This window comes from Terrapene carolina, unplaced genomic scaffold, assembly GCF_002925995.2.
Source record: "Terrapene carolina triunguis isolate 2854851 unplaced genomic scaffold, T_m_triunguis-2.0 Scaffold62, whole genome shotgun sequence".
Classification (NCBI taxonomy): Eukaryota; Metazoa; Chordata; order Testudines; family Emydidae; genus Terrapene; species Terrapene triunguis.
Genome location: NW_020664413.1, coordinates 32,579,287 through 32,598,056, shown reverse-complemented (window position 1 = coordinate 32,598,056; position 18,770 = coordinate 32,579,287).

Here is an 18,770-nt window from a genome sequence, read left to right as displayed (position 1 = left end):
CCTTTCAAAGTTTAGCTGAAGAGCTCCCAGATAGTCACAGCTGAACAGGACCTAAAACAGAATAATCAGAAAGTGAGAATAAAACCATTGTTTTCAGATTCCAGTGTCCAAGGGTTAGTTTGAGATTCTTGAAATAGCCCTATTGTGCACGCATAAAAGAATTTTGAAAAATAACTCCCATGCCAATTCCTTGTTCTTTCAGAGATCTAAAAAATGAGCCATATTTGACTCAGATTCCTTCAGATGCTGAGTTAGTGACACAGAGTACTTCTGATAGGAATATGTGGAGGGAAATGTAGCCAGGGTATATTCCCCCCCCCCCCCCCCCCCATTCTTCCCTCCTTTTTCCCAACCATCATCCCAGCAAACAAAACTCAAAAACAGTAGCTGGGATTTTGCTGAAATGTTCAGGAAAGCTCACCTTTGGGCATACACAAACCAGGTAAAATTTCAGCACCTGAAAAAGGGAGTTATGATACAAGCTGGTATTCAACCTTAATAGCAGATACGATGCCTAATACACTATTCTGTTTAATACTGGTGTCTGTATTGCTCCAACTTAAATTGTACACTATATTGAAGTTTTAGGACACTAAAAACAAACATGTAAATGGAGACTGTAATATTTAAAAAATGGTTTTGAGAACAAACTAAGGATTTTCCAATGGATGAAATAAGATAAATACATTCCAACTCAGATACCTGTTTGACTGGCCCATTTCATTGTATTTGAATCACTTCTCACATTAGGCAGTGAAAAATGTATGTAATGAACACAAAAAATAGGATTGTTTGGGTCTATTAAGAGATGTCACAGTTTATTTAAGTAAAACTATTAAGCCATAACCTTTGTATCTTCCCTTTTACCCTTGTGTATGTCTAGGGCAAAGGTTCAAACCAATCCTTTTCATGTACATAATCATGGACTGCAATTAATCACAATCTAGTTCTTTAAAAAAGAATCCATTAAGAAATAATACCAGCTGAATAATCACTAAAGTAGAAAATCTGATACATTAATAGTTACAAACTTTACACGGGAAGTTTGTGTAGCATTTAACATCCCTTTAAGAACCTTAAGAGTAGCTTATGTGTAGTATGTAGTACTCATAGAAGTCAGTCAGACAGCAAATTTTAACACGCATTGCCATGTTTCATAGGTTCTGAAACTGTGAGAATATTTTATCACTGAATGTGTCTGTAGGTTTAAAGAAAGTCTTTTCATGATCCCATGGTTACTGATCATTAACATTACAAAATGGTAAAAGCTTAACATAAAGACCTAATAATAATAATAACCCACACAACTTCTTTCAAATGTATGTAACACACTGTAGTTGTCGATATGAAAAATTTGCCTGTCATGATAAAAAGCCTCCATACAAGACAAATAGCTGAACTGATCTATGTGATGATATAATTATGGTAAAATCTGGGACTATTTCTGAGCACAGCATTAGTGGAAGAATATTGGGAAAATGAAATAAGTACAGGAGAGAGCAGCAATGTTGGGCTTCAGGGGGCATAACTATGAGGAGAGATTAGGAAAATTAGGTTTGTGATCATTAGGGAAAAGGCGATTTTTAGGCCCTGATCCAGAAGTACTGTGTGTCCCAAACTCCAGTTTGTAAAGACTGCAGTTTTGGGCACTACATGGGAATGTAACATAGTACAAAATAAGGAGATGTTTAATTTCTGAAGTTTACAGAGACTGTGTACATGATACAAAAGTATTCAGTACAAATGAAGGCATTAACTGAACATTAGAACAGACTGGCCATTAAAGTAGATCCAGGGGGAACTTTCTTTATGGAAAAGCCAAATGTTAGTAATTAGCAAACAAAAATATGCTAGTGAATTTAATAGGGATGAATCCAATAGGATTCTATGGAAATTACTCTTAACCAGTAGAATTTAACAGGAAGTGATATCTTTTCTGTAGCTTTTTAAAACCATTCTATAGAAGTGATATAATTCTCAGTTAAGTTCTATAGAATAGAAAAAGCATTTTCAGCCAAAGTTATCATTTTCAATACATTCCGATTTTTTTCTTAAAGGATGAGTGAACTGCTGAAGGCTGCAATTAGGAATATTTCAAAGAGGAATAATTACAAAAATGAAACGTGCCTGAGTAAAAACACAAGCTTCATGGAATCATTCTGTGTGGGGAAGTTTATATACAGTAACTAAATCTGAAAGCTAATCCACCTCAAAAACTGCTGTCTGCCTGTGGGAAAGGAATATAGATTTTAAAAAAGAAAGCAGAATAACGGACTTTGAATATTCTTATCAATTCGAATTTTTGTGCTAGGCGCTGTACAAACATATAGCTAGACATAGTCCAGGAGTTGGGTGAGAGGCTAAGTATGTTTAATGAGAGTTGTGAGGGCTGACAATTATTGACCTGATATCTGCCACAGTCAATCTGAAAGGTACTGTGGGCCAACTACTATGGTGCCAGATTGGGTTTCTATTCCTGGTTCTGTTATGAGGAATATTGTGCAAGTCACTAAACCTTTCTGTGCCTCAGTTTCCACATCTGCAAAATAGGGCTGATATTGAACAATTTTTAAAGCAGTCTGAGATCCATGAATCAGCAAAACTATGTTAATGTTAAGAGGTAATAGTCATTATTGCCACCATTTTAGTTAATGAGCTAAAATAGGATAAGAGACCATCTGGGAACAATTAGGCATATATTCATCTCCACCCCCATTTTCCTTATGGAAAACTCTAGAATTTAATGGAGAACAAAATTATTTTTACAGGTTTCTTTTTTTTTTTAAACCATCCATTAATAGAATTCTGTAGCAGAGAGAGAATTCTCTATTAAATTCTATTGACTGATTCAACAAATCTATTAAAAAAAGAGACCATTCTCTTAAATTCTTAGAGAAATGTCTATAGAACCATATTGGTGCCATCCCTATGAAATCCAACAGGACTTTATCTGATACTTCATATGGTAATCTGTAAACACCTATTTGGTGGTTCTTTTTAATCCTACCATGCAGCAACAAGAAGAAAAAGCATTTTCTGTTATGTATTATTAGAAAATTGCTATGGAGAAGATTTTCAGAGGCACAAATGGCATATAGGTGCCTACCTGTGGAGTGAGGCACCTAACTCCTATTTGTGCCTTTGAAAATCTCCGGCATAGTTACAGATTATCACACCAGACATCTTGACTGACCATTTGAGCTTTTCTGATGTCATGTCTGAGTATCAGTCCTCCTCATTGAATAACCAAGATTCTGTTCGCTATACTACATGGTGGTGGCAGACAAATTCTGGAAGCAGAAGGGAGAGTGAAAAAAGTTTTCTTATTTTGAAGTGATATAAAAATATATATACTAAGTGCAAGGATAGTTAAGAAAAAAGGGGGTTGAGGAAAAAAATGAGAGGTTTAAATTGTCTTCCCCCTCCTCCCAAAGTGCCAAGATATCTTTTCAGTAGCAGTTTGGAGCTGCTTAGATACATTCATGTTACTTTTTAATAGTATACACTAAGGCTCCCATTCAGGAAAGCACTTACGTACATACTTTAAGGATCTGCTTAAGTGCTTTTCTAAATCAGGATTCTGTCCTGAATCAGGGTGCACTCATGTGAGTAGTCCTATATAATGTCTCTAGGTAAATATTACAAACCTCTAGAAAATCTTTCACATCAAGATGAGGCACTATGTGATGAAAGTGATCAGCATTTTTATGATAAACCCACATTTAAAACTTCAAAAGAGAAGTAAAACATTATAAATACTACTTGTAATATGTTATTAAGTTGACAAAGAATATGCCTTAATACCATATAGCCATAGTTTACATTTTCAGTTACACAGCAGTGTCATTTAAATCCTGAGAATTGGCTCCAAAATTAGGAGCCCCTTTACATTGCGTGCATGTTCAAATAGAATTTTTTTTGCAAATGAGTAATTAAAGTATTTAACCTCCTTCTCCCTCCGTTTGTTAGAAAACTCTCTCTTTTTTTTTAACAATTACGAAAAATGCTAAAGCCAATCAAGCCATTACTTTGATAAACAGCTTGGAACAGTCTCGCCTAAATTCCACAAATAAAAAAAAAAGCTAAATAATCACGACCTCACTCAACCTTATAGGGGATAATTATGTTGGTGCTTTAACATGGGGCAAAGGAAAACATAAAATTAAGGCATGAAAGAGAGTGTGCCTATTTTGAGAAAATACTAGGATAATTGGTAAAGATTTTATTACCATTTTATTATACAAAGATATTGGTTTTCCCTTCAAATATGTTTTTTCAGCCTGTTTTGCTGGCATGGATCTGGGTGGAGTAGTTAAGAAACTGCTTATCACTGAAGTCTTGGTACCATCTCTAGATATTGTAGGGGTATATTTTCAAAGTAGTGTGTGTTTGTTTTTTAACTTTGTGACCCGCTTCAACCAGTTCTGAAGTGCCTGGACTGCATGTTGCCATATATGCTGGGTATGTCCATTGTGACACACTGGAATTGTACAACTTCTAATAGAATGCTGTCAGCACGGTATAGATGCTGAGATGACATTTAAAGTCAAAGGGCCAGATCCCCAGTTGGTGTAGATCCATAGTCAGTGCAGCTGTACTAATTTACAACTGAGGTTCTGGCCCAGTAAGGCAGATTCTAATCAGGAAATCAGATGGAGGTTGATGGAGTTATTCTGGATTTACACTGGTGTAACTGGGATCAGAATCTGGTCCAATAAGCTACATGGTTAAGTTTCTCTGCAGTGCTTTGTAAACGTACCAATCAGTGTCTGAGTGATGAAGAGAAGTAGAAGTTAAAGTACTCCTGGTGAGCGCCCACCTTATTATTATTATTTTTTTAAATGGTCTAAGACCCCGTTTTGGTTCTATACCCAGGGTACTCAGCAAGTCACTCTAGGGAGCCATGGTACCTGTGAAGTTTTGGGGTTTGATTTCAGAGCCTCTTTCTTTGCTTGTGTCTCACAGAGCTAGGGAGGCATTGATCCTAGTGGTGTTTCATGCATCTAGATACGCACAGCATTTTTTCAAATATTCAGAAAATGGCAAGGAGGGTGAGAGGAAAAACACTCTGTCCCAGCAACCAGAAAGGATGAGGATGAAGAAAAGGGGGAAGAAAAATCTTTAGCTCCTCCTACCTCCAAGTCAGGAGTGGGGGTAGAGGAAAGGTAAATATTGGGCAAAATTCTGTTCTGGTACCCAGATTTGACCAGTTGAATTGGATCCATTCTATTGAGTAAAGTTCCAGCATCAAACAATCCTAATGTCCTGGCATTGAGGTAATGATTACATTGTCGTATTGCATCAACACACAATGACAGTTGTGACATTTCGGTGTCACATTGCAAACAATGCAAGGTAATATCCAGAACTCACTTCGGGGTTACTGTAGAGTTGTTCCTTTTGCAATTGGTATGCTTAATGCATTCCCTATGCCCTGCTGTATGTGTTCACCTATGTTAATGTGTGCATAATGTTTTGAAAAATGTTAGGTTTCAACTGTTTTTTGCAGCTTTTTCTGTAAATTTATTTTTGCAGCTTGAATAAATTTACAGTATACTTTTTTTGAATTTGTTTAAAGTAGCTCTTCATTCCTTCAATAGAGTGCTACTGAACTTCCCCATATTTAAAATGGGAAGTGTTTGTCTCAGATGAAATTGAACTCTCTGAAGTGCTAAAGCAGAGCCTGTGAGCAGTAAATGAGTGAGTAAGTAACTACCGGTAACTCTCAAAGATGTTTAGATAGCCTCAGTATCTCACCCAAAGGAGAATGAAAAATCTGAAGTGCCTCATTTAACTTCATTGGCACTTTTTCATATGTGCTGTGAACAGGTATTAAAACTATCAGTTTCTTAAAATAATTAGAAAGCAGCTATTTCTGAGGAAAGCAGACTTGTGTATCAGTTTTGATTTCAGAGGGTTTTACTTTGTGCATACAATGATGCTTAAGTTTGGGACTTTTATGTTGGGTTTTGTTATAGAGAAAATGAATATTAGCAGGAGGATGAAGTTTCGGGGAGAGCTGATCTCACCAGGACTCAGTTCACCCTGTCAATATTGATGCTCTTGCAAGGATCATGTAGTTGCAGAGGACTCAGCTGCATGTTACAAATATGCATGATTCATTTAAATTGGTCTTTGCAGTTTTTACTCTTTTTTTCCAGTATAAAGATCATAGGTTTTATTTTATTATAGTTTGGTACTCAGTTAAGCTAGGCTGGGTCACCTTGTACCACGCAACATGTTCATTTCATTCCTCTGCTAAAAGTTAATGCCATATCTTTTATCTTTCACTGACTGGATGTCACAGGACATAACATTAATAGAAGACAGACACCTCTAATATAGTTTTATGAATGGCCTTTTAAAAAAACCTGGGTTTTAAAACTCTACAGTAGACTGGTGGATATAGTCATCTACCTGATATATGTGAACTGTTTTCCCATTTCAGTTTCTCATCAATTATAGGTCTTATTCTGTGTGAGGTGAGTTTTTTTTTTTTTTTTTTTTTAAAGCACAAATAACTTCATTACACTTAATAAATTGCTTATTCTCTGTACTTAAAAGATTTCCCCCTTGAATATTACAATCAAGAATGGAAGAAGATACACAAAAAATAAGAGTCGAAGACTTGTCTAGTATCTGAAGCCCAGGACTGGAAACTGGGAGGTCTGGGCTTTTCTTTCTAGTTCTGTCACAGATTTTGTGTGTCCCTTCAACTGAATCATATAATGTGTGTGCTTCCATTCCCCTGTCTATAAAATAGAGATAATACTTTTCTCCATCACAGTGATGTTGTATAGATTATTTCAAGACCCTCTATGGAAAGTCCTATAAAAGTGCAAATATAATTAAATTATGTTTAAGCTCTTTGTATTTTTGTGTGTGTGTGTGTGTGTGTGTGTGTGTGTGAGAATCATACTCACCACATATATTGCACTTAAATACCATGATGATGGGTGCCACATAAATACACACATGCTTGTATGTATTTACATTTGTAGGTATTGATATGTATAAACACACTGAACTACTTATACATCCTTTTTGTAGTAGTATTCCTTTGTGCATAAAGTGAGTGATTGTGTATGCCCAAGGCTGCATTACAGGCTTAGGATATCAACTAAAATAATTAAAGATAACTTAGTATTGCTATGGACTGATGACTAAGGATGGGTTTGTCTAAACTAAAAAATGACCTGATGTCTCCCACCTCTGAGACTAATCCATTTTTTAGGTTCCAAAGGGTCTGGTTAAGTATCCCACCTTCCAAAATTCCATAAAGAAATCCTACATGTTCCTGATAGATGAGTGAGCCACGCTTCGTGAAAACTGGAGGTGTGTGTTTGTATCATTTTGGCATGTGTGGGGCAGTGCGGGCCACAAACTATTAGCTGAAGAGGAGATCCATCAGAAGATGGGGGAGAAAGAGAGTCTTTCAGTCATGCTTGCCAAAAGGACAGTGGGGTTACCATTGGGTGAGAGGGTTTTGTGACCAGTGGGGGCTCTCAAAAACTTTTGCATAAAATCTCTTCCACTTTTGGATGCTTATCTGAAGCAAATTTGTGAACATTTTGAAGTTTGCCTATTACTAATGGTTACTAGGACTAATTCTACTATTAAAATAATGCATAGCAGAAGTAGGAGGGAGGAGGAGATCATTCAGGAATTCTAGACTGGCTGTAATGATCCTTAAAATAGGTTGGTCAGTGAAGCTGTGTAGAGGATAGGAGAATGTATTCATGGTATGGATATCTGAATCTGGACTAGTGAAAAGAATGTGGGGTACTCAACTGTGTCCTCATGAGACATTGAGCTATATCACAAAACCAGTATTTTATTGGGCGGAATTCAGCTATCAGCCTCTATGCCTGACTGTTACTGTTCCACTTCTATTCTGCCATCCTCAAGTACGGATCTGCATTTGTTCTGTACTTATGATAACAGACCCCCCAAAAAGGATGGATTTAGGAGTCCTTAATATCTTTATAATTTATTGTTTGAAATAGGTGCCATAGCTGACCTTTACTGGAACAATAGATGCTCTTGAACTTCTTTAGGTGTGTAGCCAAAATAACTTGCTTTTTTTTTAACGTGGCTTTTTGGTTTAATAAACTCTTTAGCTCATTCAAATATGTAAATACAAAACCTATCACTCTAGGACCATGTGAATTTGTGACACTCCCAAGGGGACCATGGGTCCATAAACCAATGAGTGGATTATGTAATGCTGCATAAACTCTGTATTTTCATCTGTGACAGATAACCCAGAACCTGTATTTTTTATGTTACTTAACTGTTTCAGAACATCATGTCTGAGAGAACACACCAAAATGGAAATTGCTTCTACAGAAGGTTGCAATAAATATTGATTGGATATATTGCATTGTTGGGCTCCATGTATTTTAGAATGTTGCCAATTCTCTTGGCCTAAGCAACACTATAAATACATGCTGCACTTCCTCGTCATCCATTTGTTGGATTTTAGCAATTTGGACCCTGCAGTTTCAACATTTTATTCTTTACAATATGCTAGTTACAGTTACTTAAGGGGACTCTGTAACAAAATGACTAGAAAAATTAATCTTTTCTAGCCATCTAGAGCAATGCACATAATGCAAACACCAGTACAGAGTCCTATATATGGGTTTAACCAATGACTATTTGGGGCTTAGCTGGCTAAAGCTGAGGAAAAAAAATCCTTAATTTGGCTATGCCTACAAAAGAAAAAAGGCAGAATACAGTAGAGATCACTCTGTTCTGGTGGTCTGCACAAATCTGCCAACTTAAGTGCTAATTTTTGGTTTCATTGACTTCACAGTGGCAATGTATAATCTTCATCTGCTATTATAAATCTTTGATAACTGTTTATATTGCATTGTATTTCAGCAGCATAGTGTTGCAAGGTTTAAATGTGTAGGGCAATATATTTGTTTCTGAATCTGACGCTTTGAACAGGAGGCTCTTCCTGTGAAATTATTGGCAAATACACAAAATGGCGCACCAGGTGAGGAGCATCTTTGGCGCCTCGTCTCCCTTTGCTAAACTTTTGAATACCATATTTTTATTGCATTTGTAGCCCATTTCATGACTTTGATGCACAATTTGCATGCATGCTTTATCCCTGTCATATAAGATGATAAATTTGCACACTAGAACCTGTACATCTGTATTTATTCATGTCATATATAAACAAATAACAAATAATTTGTTTCCTCTAAAATTACAGAAACATTTTAATTTTAAGAATAACTGTATAGATGGGGGTTTGATAGATATCTCTGGTGTCTCATTAAATATGTCCTTTATTAGTCGCTACTTACACTCTTCAAGTCTTAAAATGCTAGTATACTTTCACAATTACACAATTTTGCAGCTGGGCTCTCACTTCACTTCACTTCATTCTTATCTCTCACTGACTGACTGGCAATGCCCTGCTCTTTATATACCCACGAATGTATGGCTGACAACATTCTAGGAGGTTTGAAGAAAGTGTAGTTCTCAGAAAGTCTGGAAGGGTCCATGAGATTCTACAAAGGTCCAGAACATTCTAGGAGGTTAGTAATAAATGAATCCTCGTATGGAATACCTGAAACATTTTACTTCAAATGTTCCATTTTCCCTTTTGTTGCTAACAACAAAAACAGCACCCTGAGCCCAGCACCCCCCGAACCTGGCATCCCAGGTGGTTGCCTGGGTCGCCTGCCCCTAAATCTGGCCCATGGCAAATAACTTGTGTTGAAGATATTTCTGAAAGCTAATAGTTAAAGAAGTTACAGTAGAAATGACTTATAAACATGGATACTAACTACACATTTATATCTTTTCTGTGTTGCATCCCTCTGAACATGAGCATCATCACTGATCTGTTCCCAACTTAGTTTTCAAATGACCCTGGCCCATTGACCTATAGGGCCCTATATCATGTGACTTATCATCATACAACCCTCCTCTTGCATCTTGCCAGGAACTTGGTCTTCAGCAGGATCCTATTTTACTAGACAGTCAAGAACAGACAATTGAAATCATTCTCATTTATCCTGAGGCAAAGACAGATACTCCTCCCCCTCCCCCACCCCCACCTCCCCACCCCTTTAGTAGATATACACAGAAGTTTGCTAACTGAGGGATGGAACTGCAAGTCTACCGTAAACATCAAAGATAACTTATACAGGAATTCTTGGAAGAAGTTTCCACCATACTTTAAGTATCGTGACACTGTTTCAGTCAACTGCTTTTCCACACTGCATTACATTAATACCCTCCTTGCAGGTTTCTTGGAATATTAAGAATAGGGGAAGCCTTCAGTAAAATGTGTGTGTCCTAGTTAAAACAAAAAATCTCAGTGCATGCATACAAAGCTCAGTACAAATGATTTTTAAAAAGAGAAGCTAAAGAACCTTCCTTCACCCCAATTACCATTGCACTCCCTTTGAGCTAGCCATTCCACAACCAACCCAAGGCAAAAGCCAGGAGAAGCAACTGGTCTTGTGCAATACACTAGAGGTCAACAGTTTTTAGCTCCGTAGGCCTGATGAAGAAAGTAAATTAAAGTTGGAGATCCTCCGCCAATAACACTCTTCCCTTTTATGATTATGTTTGAGCAGTGTCAGTCTGAAAGACTCATCTGCTCTTGCTTGGGAGTACACAGGATGAGAGGAGATCTTTGAACAAAGTATTCGTACTATAATTTATGATTATTTAAAAATGTTGTGTGTCTGCGGAGGGGAGAGGATGGTAGGATGGGGAATAAGTAGATACTGTTCTCTTCGTAACCATACTTATCAACAGCTGTTTAATGGTGGGCGAAAGATCGGTGCTTATGGTGAGGGGCAAATGAGTGGGAATGGATTGGAGTCTGCCTGGATCCTAGTAGTGACCATGTACGCAGGTGTAGTAATTGTAATAGTTTTTAATTTCTATTTTCATGTGCTAGAGCAGTGGTGGGAAATCTGCGGCCCACGGTCTGCAAGACAGTTTGTTTACATTGACTGCCCGCAGCTCCCAGTGGCCGTGGTTCGCCGTTCCTGGCCAATGGGAGCTGCAGGAAGCGGTGCGGTCCGCAGGGACATGCTGGCCGCCACTTCCCGCAGCTCCCATTGGCCGGGAACAGCAACCGCGGCCACTGGGAGCTGTGGGCTGCCATGCTTGTGGACTGTTAATATAAACAAACTGTCTCGCGGCCCACCAGCGGATTACCCTGACGGGTCACAGGTTGCTCACCACTGTGCTAGAGCTAGAAAATGAAGCTTTGGAAGAAAATAGATATAGATGCCTCACTAGAGTAGTTTTAAGAAAACAAAAGTAATGTTCTTACAAGGGAAATTATGCCCTGACTTATAGAAATTTGGGAAAAAATAAGTTTCCATTTTTCCACTTAAAACTAAAAGGTAGATACTATGTAAACCTATAATGATTCTGCTAACTAGCATTCATTGGTCCAGGTGCTAAGGCCCTGATTTGATCCTCTAACAAGCTCAACACAGGCAGAACTCATTGCTGCTTAGTTCTAAGTTTTTGAATTTTGTTTTTCTTTCATATTGATCCTCTAAGTGTTGAGAGAGGAACAGTAAAGGCTTTTATTTCTCTGTAGCCATGTTAAATTCAATTTCTATTAGAAAACAAGAACATAGAGAAAAATAAACATCAACATCAGTTTAATTGTTTCGTTATAATTTTCTGTTTTTTCTTTTAGAGGCTACCTGTCTATATCACTTTGGGAGTGTGGGGGTGAGGGAAGGAGGGTTCAAACACTCCTGTTCATGAGCAAGATCTGTCTGTCTGTCTGTCTATCTATCTAAATCTAAATTATTCCACTTCTGTAGCTCCTTTTCTCAAAGCATTTCACATTCATTAATTAACTAACCCTTAAAACATCTGTTATCCCGCAGATGGAGTCAAGGCACAAGAGATTGTGGCACACATTTCAAAAATACCCTTCATCTTGTGTTACAAAGATCCTAAGTATCTAACCCAGGACAACCCAGGCCTGACTCAATGCTTGCCTAGAATAAGGTATTTTTGAAGTTTGTTAGTCAACACTCTTTAACCTTTCACAAACTTTAGCGTGGACAGGGCAAAAGTTGTATTTTAACACCTCTACCAGTTAATGTGAACTTCAGAGAGGTTAAATATGGCTTGTCTATACCAGTTAAAACGTGTTGCTTAAAATGTTGGAGCTAGCATGTTTTAAAAACACATCTTTCATCTTAGTCTAGACAAGCCCTCAAAGAATTACTGAGCTCCCACTGGCTTTGTCTTTACTAGGGGAAAAAAGTGTTTGTTCTTACCACAAGTTAGCTAATGAGGTAAATAATAAAGTAAAATCCTAGTGAATACAAGACAGTTTGTAACTTTTCCATGTGTTAGAAGGTTGAGGTAAAGATTATGGACACGAAAGCTACAAACTGCCCTTGTCTTCACTAGGATTTTGTTTTGGTGTTGATTACCACATTAGTTAACAATGAGTAAGTGCGCACCTTTTTTTCTTAGTTGAAGACTCTCCCATTGAGGTCAAGAGGACCTCTGGATGCTCTGCACTCCTGATTATCAAACCCAAGGCATATAAAGCTGATATATATTTCTTAAACCTTTTACTTTTTGTTATATCTTTTCTCAAAGGATAACTAGAATGTGTATGTTAAGAGCATTCAGGCATGAAGCTTGTAAATTAAAATGTACTGTTATTAATATAAAAGTTTTAGTGGGGAAAAGAGGACTTGTTGCCAAGAATCAGTATCAATAGAGGGTTTTTTCCTATGCATTTAATGTGACCATTCTTAGGTTTTGTTTTTTTTTTGGTTTTAAAATTGAAGGTTTTTATAAGGTGCTGTAGCTATTCAGTCAGACCACTTCCATAAGAAACTTTCATCTGGGACACTTACTGAACTGTTGGTATTATTTTGTAGGAAACTGATTTAAAGTGAACTAGAAAATGTCCAAACCATCAAAATGTGGGATGACTTGGGAAAGTTAATATATTTATTGAAATGCTACATTAAAAAAAGAAAAAAAGTGATAATTTTTAAAAATATATTTTAAAAATCCACGTATTATAAGCAATAAAGCAAAACCGTAGTCTTTTATGTGTCCAATAAAGATTGTCTAGCTACTGCCACCTAACATCGTACACTTCCTTATTGTACTGCCAAAACAACTACGGAGGGCTCGGTATATATTTATTTGGCTTTCTAACATACTAAAAGGATGATAAAACTGTTATAAATGTGTGTATGCTTGGGGTGGAGGAGGTTGGTTCACACTAGATTATCAGAGAAGGACTACTAGCCAAATAGCCAGAACACTTGGGGTGACAAGACATTTTTACAACAGGTATATAAATATTAAGTATCTAGTTGGCTTCAGTGTCAGACTTTATGATAGGGGTTGTTTTAAAAAATAGTATACTGCATATCAGTCTTCAGGAAGACTGTGCTAATTTTTTCTTTAGAGACTGAAATGTGCAGGGCAATTGAACTAGAAGTAGATCGATCGCTTTTTTAAATTTTACGTGACTTCTTGAGGCTGTGTCCATGATGCAGGTAGAGCATATGTAATTTTTAAAGAAAGTAAGAGATCATCTTACTGTAGCTTGGTTTGTTTAAACAGTTAACCCAGTCAGGTAGAGTACAGGGAAAGATAAAACAGATTAGTATTTGTATGTTGCTTTGTACTTTTCAGGGGAAACCCAAGCTGCAGAACTAGCTGTGCTAGTAAAACCAGATACAATATTTACATTTCCTGGTATTTTTACAATGACTTCTATTGCTTTAAATTATTTTTGTGTCCTGCTGTGTAAGTCATTGTCAGGGTATGCATTGTACAGCTCCCAGTGACCTACTCAAGCATAAAAAGGAAATTTATTTATGTGCATTCTACCATGTGTTGGATATAAGTGAATATGAATGTGTGTGCAAAATTCATGTTAAGTAATAGAAAACTGCTCTCACATGCTTTGAGGAAAAATCCTTGTATACCCTGTTCTTCAAGAGACACCATCAACTTGAAAATATTTCCTTCTGAAAATGTTTGTACCTACTATGGTTATAAGCAACACATAAGATTACTATAACTGAAAGTTCTAGAGATTTTAAAAGGCACACTTTTCTAAATGTGTTTACCTTGTGAATTTGATGGTATTTTGGGTCAAGTCCTAATCCCAATGAAGTCAATAGCAAACCTACCATTAAGTTCAGTGGGCCCAGGGCTGCACCCTTTAGTTATTGTCAGTTCTGCAGACAGTTAGCCATACTTCCTAGCATGATGTCATTTCTTTCATCTGCTGCACTGGATGGACCTCACATACATACAAGCTCTTTCCCATGCTCTACAGAAAGTTGTTTACCAGTAACAGTGGCAAAGTTGTAGGTCTCAGATAGGTGTGTGCACAGGGAGTGAAGAGTATGTTTGGTGGCGTTGCTCTCAAGACTTTTCTAGTATCAAGAGAAGCAGAAAACCCTTTCCGTTCTTTTACAGGTGTTCTTTAAAGAAGTAAAATTCAGGACATGCCATTCTTAAACTGATGGTTATTTTAATTATGTAATTTTTAAAAGTTCAAGATGACCATATCTCTTTAATGGTCTTATTCAAGGACACATAAATAACTTGGATTGCGATGTCCCATTTTCAATACAATGTTATAAATAACACAGTGTTTCTCAAACTGGGGTCGCCACTTGTGTAGGGAAAGCCCCTGGCGGGCCGAGCTGGTTTGTTTTCCAGCCCTGTCCGCAGGTCCGGCCGATGGCGGCTCCCACTGGCCGCGGTTCGCCCTTGCAGGCCAATGGGGGCTGCTGGAAGCGGTGGCCAGTAAGTTCCCTGGCCCGCGCCGCTTCCAGCAGCTCCCATTGGCCTGGAGCAGCGAACTGTGGCCAGTGGGAGCCGCGATCAGCCGGACCTGCGGACGGGGCAGGTAAACAAACCGGCCCGGACCGTCAGGGGCTTTCTTTATACAAGCGGCGACCCCAGTTTGAGAAACACTGAAATAACATGTATCCATCATAAGACACTCGTAAAATTTGGGTTATTGCTTAAAAAAAAAAGGGGGGGGGATCCAAATTCTATCTCAACAGCATCTGTGCTGATGATGTGTATCTTAAAGCCATCAGACACCTTCAATGTTATCCTGTCAATGGCAATAGTTCCTGTTCCCACTGATACCCATGGGATTGGGCCCAGAAAGAAGGAATCTTAATTGTCAACAAACTCAGTTGTCTGAGATAACACAGGCATTTCCATTTTGTGGCTGAACTTTGAAGCTGAATTATGTAAAGAAGCCCATGGTGCAGAACTGTAATTGCAATCTACCTGTGTTCTGAACTCTGCAAATGGCAGCTACTTGTCCCGAGCACAGGGAACTGTTTTGAGGAGTGAAGAGAAAGCTACATGTCTGTACTAGGTCTGGCTGCAACAAAGCCAGTGTCCTGGTATATTAGAATGCCTCTCAATTGTACATTGTGAAGTGAATATTTGTTCTGCTCTTCATTCTGATGTACTAGAGTAACTGCACAATTGCACATACTTTTCTAAAGAGTACCACAATGGGAAATTTTCTCAAGCTCAGGGGCCTCAGGAGAGGATAAGTTAATGTTGCAATATCTCCTTGAAACCCTATTTTTACTTTTCTTTTTTTCACCTTTCAAGAATGCTTCCCCTCTACACATCTGCTTCAGCAGCCCAGTAAAGAGTTGGTACTGACTGCTTATGTAATTTTTATGAAATAGCACGAGTACAGTATTTTTGCTTCATAAAAATATATCCATGGTAGGAAGGAGCCATGAAATCCAGCAAACAGGAGTTTAATACAAATTTCTTTTAAAAGCTAAACTTGTGATTAATTCAATGACACTTCAAGTGCTACTTAATTGACCATTTGGCCAAGATAATACCACAAATTTCCTGTAGCTTTATGTGAAATTTAGAGCCATGTCATTCCAACTGGCAGCAAAAAGCACATCTACCTAAACACATGCTAAGTTACACCCTGGTGGTGCTTTCAACATCACTGAAGTTACACCAAATACAAGTTGATACAGAATTTAGCCCAGAAAGTTACTTTTCAACTTCAGCTCCTTTCCACTGACATCCATCTCTAGTATGCACATGTAGAAACGTAGGATTAACTCCACAAGACTGCAAGTATGAGGAAAATCATCAGCTTTCATAGCTCTTTAGTGCTCCGTTACCTTGAGGTTATTGCTTAAAATCAGATATTTTTTGAACTTTTAAAAAATGAAATCACAAATAACGCACTCAACAGAAAATGACAGCAAAGTAGGAAATACAGGGGGCATCCAGAAATGTTCATTTGAACAGGCTCTTCTGAAAAGATCAATTTGTGGAGAGATTTTAAATAACATGTGAAATATATGGGCAATGTCATTCAATTCAGCTAATTTTACTGTTTTGATCATCTCCAGACACTGATACTTGTGAGGATTACATACCAACACGAGAGGGTTGGCATGGCATAAAATACTCTGGGTTACAAGATCTTTCATTGACTCGATCAGATTGACCTTTATGATCCATAAAGCAGTGTGATGCATAAAATGACAGAGGAGTCTAGAGGATCTCTGGCTGTCACTGAAGAATTAATCATGATAGTGGAGAAGAAACTGAAAGCCCTCACTTAACATGCAGTAGAGTTAACAACCTTGGTATTGTAGTCCTCTAAATCTTTCTCAAGGAAGATAGAGTCAGCTGTAGGTTACAACTACTCTTGGAAGCAGAAGGAATAGGGCTGGCTGCATTTTTTCTTTGCCCTTCCCAAGAGGACACAAAGGTCTTGACAAACTGATTCATTGCAATGTTGAAGCCCATCTAGAGCAGAAGGTTTCTAGCCTTGTGGCTGTTAAGTGAGCTATAAGCTAATATTTATACTTTGCAAAATTACCCTCTAGTTTCTGTTTTAAATAAAGCAGATATGACTTTACATTCAAAGCAGTGATGCTGGTGTTGGTTGTCCATCTGTTTTTTTTCCCCCTTTGCTAAACATGACTCCTATTAATCTACTTATGTTGTACTACTGTCTGAACCTTCAGCTCCTGTTTCTCATAGAGTTTAAGGCCAGAAGGGACCACTAGATCATCTAGTCTGACCTTCTGTATGTCATAGGCCACCACCAACACCCAGCACCCGCACGCTAAACCCAACAACCGAAATGAGACGAAAGTATTGTAACCCACAGGAGTCTAGATTAGTATGTGCCACAAAAGGAGAATAGGAGGGACCAAGGTGCACCGCTGTTACTTGCGCAAGTATTAAAAGAGCAAATGTAATTCAGTGTAAGTATCTTTGCTCAGCAGTGCTAAGGAAGTATTTCTCCTCCCAGTGTCGGGGTGCTGGCTAGGAAACCCTGAGCCAGCCCTCTGTCACGACAGCTCCAATCAGGAACAGGGAATTGGAGCTGGCTGAGTGAGCCCAGGCCTAAGTGGCAAATGAGGAACAGCTTCCAGCCTCGTTAGCTGGGGGCTACATAAAGGCTGGCAGGACGGAAGCCAGTGGGAGAAGCTAGGGAATTAGAGGCTGTGCTCCCCTGCTGGCTGTAGAACCTAGCAGTCCTTGATGCTGTCTGCCGCTACAAGGTAGTGGGAACTTGTACTGTAAATAAAGAGCACGGGTGGTTGTACCAAAGCAGAGGTTTTTGGCTGGTTTGTGAGTGCAGAAGTGTCAGAAGATAGAGGGGCCCACCTGCACCCTATTACACTCCCCAGAAAGAATATGGTGTTTGAGTCAGGAAAGCTATGTGTATATGTCTTTAAAAAAGTGTATGAGTTAAAAAGCATTTAGTGGCATAAGTTCCATCAACTCTTGTCAAAAAAATAATTTAACTTAAAATTAAATTAAACTTTGACTCTTCAAATAATTGTCCATTATCCAGTGGAAATGTTTTGATCATTTGTAGGAATCTTGACACCTACTGTTCTCTGTACTTTTTTTTATTATGGAAGTGTCTGAAGACACTGAAGACTTAGCCTTTGACTACAGAATGCTTTGGGCAGATCTTCTGTTAGAAGTTCTGCCTGAAGGCTAAGTGGATGAAGAGGTTGGAGGTTACACTTCGCTCACTTGCAGGCTCCTTTTTTTAGTTCAGCCTTGAATGTCTTATTTTCCCTCCCTAGGGTGTTTTCTCATAGGGCACTGCTATACAGAACCCACTGACTGTGTGTGTCTGTCACACAGTGGAAGGCTTATCATAGTCCCACAGGCTCCCATCCTACAAGACTTTCTTGTTTTGAAACCTGGTTTTGGAGACAAGGTCTTCATAGTTAGGGTGTCAGAGAAGACTTACAGATTTTTTGACTGGAAGATAACAGACTGTATAAGCAGGGAAGGGAGGAGAAAGAGTAGGAATACTCTGAATGCTGATTAGTTGTCATCCTGCTTATCAGAACAAATGAGGAGGAGGAACCGGTTGTCTGCATTATTTCAAGCAAACCACAGCAAGCAAACTGCTGGCAAATGGGAATATAATTTGCCTTGCTTTTCTTCATAAAACTCCCACAGTGCAATTGGTCTATTTTTGTCTACAGATAAAAAGCTTAGCAAATATATACCTGTGTGTAAACTGATGTGCACCCGAGGTCATTTACAGTGATGACATGCAATGAGTTCTTTGATTTCAGTGATAGTGATCATTGTCTAGTTACCACAAGCTGGTGCAGCATGGTGTGTAAAATTGCTTGCCATGTCATGCCAGCTGGGAAAATAATGTGTTTCAGTATTGTACAAAGTGTGTGTGTGTGTGTGTGTGTGTGTGTGTGTGTGTGTGT